This window comes from Mauremys reevesii, linkage group 6 (assembly GCF_016161935.1).
Source record: "Mauremys reevesii isolate NIE-2019 linkage group 6, ASM1616193v1, whole genome shotgun sequence".
Taxonomy (NCBI): Eukaryota; Metazoa; Chordata; order Testudines; family Geoemydidae; genus Mauremys; species Mauremys reevesii.
Genome location: NC_052628.1, coordinates 45,843,029 through 45,846,985, shown reverse-complemented (window position 1 = coordinate 45,846,985; position 3,957 = coordinate 45,843,029).

The following is a 3,957-nucleotide window of genomic DNA, read 5'->3' as shown; positions in this document are numbered from 1 at the left end:
CTGATCAGCCATTGCGAAGGATGGACACCTACCTAGCAACTTCTAGTGTCTTTAGATTAACCCTTCCATGGGTGTCATACATTTCACAAAGTCTCAGGAAGGTGTAATAGTCTCATTGACTCATTACAGAAAATGTGTTCATTCATTGCAAACAATGAATGAAAGGGTTTTCTAGAGAGTATATATGGGGACCTGACAGCTTTCCACAAACCAAAGTATCACTCATGCCCAGTTTGCTCTGCTGTCCTTGTGAGCCATACCCTGAGGTCCTGACAGAGTTTACTCAGTCCTTACTCAAGAGGATTTTGCCCAGGTGAGGACTGAACTTGCACCTCGGGATTTAGCCCATTGTTTGCACAGATAATGCTGTGAAACAAAAAACAGTGTGAATCCCCCATATTCATGGGTCTGCTTTGCAGAGGACCATAGAATCTATACTCTCTGTTAATGACTGATCCTGCAATGAGCCTTGCCATGGTGAAGCCCTGCATCTGCACAGAGGCCATTGCAGGATCAGAGTCTTAGAACTGAGCAGGACAATAAAAGCCTGTAACTAGAGTTTTTTGGTAAGAAGCATCTCCCCATTTGAGTGATGAATTGCTGATGATGTACTTTTTAAAAAACATCGTGTTTATATTTTGACTGAAGATTTCGCTCTAGGCTCATTTCCAGTGGAAGCTTGGACTCTCCTTCCTCTGGTTCTGCTAATTCTGTGGAATCATCTGTTTGAGTCATACCCCCTACAGGCTCTGGGACCAGAAGAACTCTTTCAGTAACTGTGCCTCAGGGTAGCAAGTTGCTAACCTCACAGCATGTATTAGACTAAAACTCTCTGAAGATTTTGCAATGCTTTCTTTTTCATTGCAGGACAACAAGACTCATTGCTTAATTACCACCTGCAGGAACAATTCTTTTAGAATAGTGTTTATATAGCAGAACTGCTATTATTATTATTATAAAACCTGCAATATCAAAAGAACTATAAAAAATAAGCATTAAATTACTATCTGAGATAGGAGGTGACTTCACCAGCCTCACACTGAGATTTAAGCTCACCCCATTAAGTATGAAAATGGAGACCTTGCTCTTTGGCTCTCCCACTGTGATTTGGCCATGTCAGGTTTGGACAGTATAATAAAATATTTCAAAACATAGAACTGAAGATTTGAGTTTCATATGCGAGTGTACCATGATTTATGACTCTGCACTTACTCAAACTGTCCTGTTTTGGTGCAAAGGAACTAAGACTAAGTAGGTTTGTGGGAGATGTGGATTTACGCACGTGTCTCCTCACAATCCTACAACAGGGCAGGATTAGCTACCTAGACATATGTAAATAGACAAATTATCCAGCTAGAAAGAAGTAATTTAAAAATGATGTTCTGTAGCAGAATTCAAATAGGCATGCACATGGAGCAGATCTCTAGCTGTTTCCCATATGAGCACTAAGGAATTTTTGTAAGGTTTTCATTTTTGAATGAGACAGTCTTTTGGAGGAGATGTTAAACTGAGATCATGCCCATTTGTGATCATTAAAAATCCCTTGACGTTCTATGCAAGCGTAGGAGGCGGTTAATCCACATGCTGGCCTATATCCAACTATCAACTTGAAGAATTAAATTCTGCCTTCCTAAAATTCCCTCTGCAATTTCAAATGGAGACTCCCTCACATTAATTTGGCTTCAATAGCATTACTCTTGTCTTACTAGAGAGAAGAGAAATGGCCCACCAGCCCTTACTTGAGTCTCCACATGGGCTGAGGGCACCACATTTTAGTTTTATAAAATCAAACTGCAAAACCAGGGAAAGTTCAGATCTGGATTCCATTTTATGTGAATCAACGAAGTTCAAGGTGGTCCACATAAAAGGTTAGGTTTATCCTCCCTCTTCAATGAGTGAGCAAACCAGAGTGGTTATGTTTTTGAAAATTGGATCATTTAAGGTTTTGCAGCCAGGGACAGTTTAGGTCTTGGTTCCTTTTAATCCAAATCACCAACATTTGGGGGATTCAGTAAGAGAGAATGTTGAAGGACAACAAGGAAGGACCAGCTCTTGCAGCCCTTAATAATGTGAGCAGAAAGACTCAGTGCCACAGGATCAAGCCCCAGAAGAGGGAATTAAGAGAGAGCTGAACCTCAGAAAAACTTTGCTTAGATTGAGATAAGCATCTAAAAGTGAGATTATGTTTAGGTGAACATTATCCCAACTATCCAGACCTTTTGGGCTCTGCAAAATAGGGCTGGAAATCTTGTAAGAAGTGGCTTTCTCTATCCCGTCATTTCAGAAATACCAATAGCAACAGGCAGCCTTTCTCACACTGTTCTAACACAGCCACTTCTGGTCATCAGCCAAACTTGGAAATGCAGAGATACACAAAAATGAAAAGCACTGGGGAAAATATTTGGTAAATTATTTCTAACCTCTATAAAAGTTCAGTTTGTGTTTGGGATAAAAACATTTGAGAAGGTGGAAGAGGTTCTTAGGTTTTTTGAACTTGTTCACCCCTCCCTGCTACAAACCTGCTTAATACTAGTGTGAAATGGAACCATTCTGCCGGAGGTAGCTGGGCTGGTTGTTGGGGAGGAGCCGAAAATGTCTTCCATTCCAGCCAGCAAAACAGTTATGGCTGCTTCTGTCAAGGTAGAAACTTACTTCATTATGGCTGCCTTCCACTGACTATTCTTGTCCTTGGAACAGAAAGTCCAGTGCACCAATGAATAGCTATTTAGATGGTCACACCCTGAATTAATTTGAAAAGAGCAAGGATTAAAGAGTAATCAAATGATTGGTCTGACATTACTTAAGAGCTGTTTTCTGATGTCTATCATTTCACAGGAAGCTCTTGTGTTGTTGAAACCACGCTGTTTAATAACAAATTGTAATCAGTGCCTTTGAGGAGTGAAGAAGAAATGATATCAGCTTACCTGACACAAATACAAACCTCAAAATAAACAGTAACTTGAGGCTATCAACTAAGTGTTTGGGCTACCATGGTAGTTTGATCAATTGGCTTCTGTTTTTAGGGAGTGTTATTTTTCAAACACAGACTTGCCCTGGTATCTAGATTCTTTACTGGCCATTTAGCTGCTGTATTTTGATGTTGAAGGGCCAACTATGTCTTTAAAGAAATACGATCTCCCAAGAATTCAAGCTTCATGTTTATACCCAAAAAAATTCATTCAAAATCTTAATTACATTCCAGTTTCCAAGTTCTTTATATGTCAGATCTCTCTTGCCTACTATCATCACTGAATCACATGATGTATTTTGGGAATGAAAACTGTCGTGTCACAACACATCTAGTGCTCATTTCATTTTTGAATTTTTTTATATAAAATCTGTTCTTTTTCCTAGTCTCAGGAAATTTAAGCACACAGGCCCAAATTCAGATGTGATGTAAACTCAGCTTGGTTGTAAATGGTGTTAGTTACATGTCAGGCTTGAAATGATCAGAAATTCAGTGCCAATGGCAAATAGTTTAAGTTGCTTGATTTAGTGCATTCATTGGGTTTGCATGTGACAATTTCATCCAGAGGGTTGGGAAAGCAGCCTGTAGAAGAAAAATAGGACACTAATGTAAAACAGATTCCCTACTTATCTTACAGGTTTTTTTTCTGCTCCCCAACTCACACTCATGCCAACTTTACTGCTAACATCCAAACTCTGCACTAGTGTCCATTCATGGAATCTCCTTAATTGAAATGGGATTGCATAGGGTATAAACCAGACTAGAATTTGGCCTGTGTAATGTACTATGCCACTTCTGTCACCACTGGAATTTTCAGAAAAATCCATCGGGACTTGCACTTGCTCATACCACCCAGATGTGAGTGTCAAAAAAATGAAATGATCATATTGACTCAACCCTAGAGCTAAATGAACAGTGGGGAAAAACTGCACAAATATTCATTTGGATTCAAATGTAAATGTTGATTTGATCATGATTGTGACCCTTTC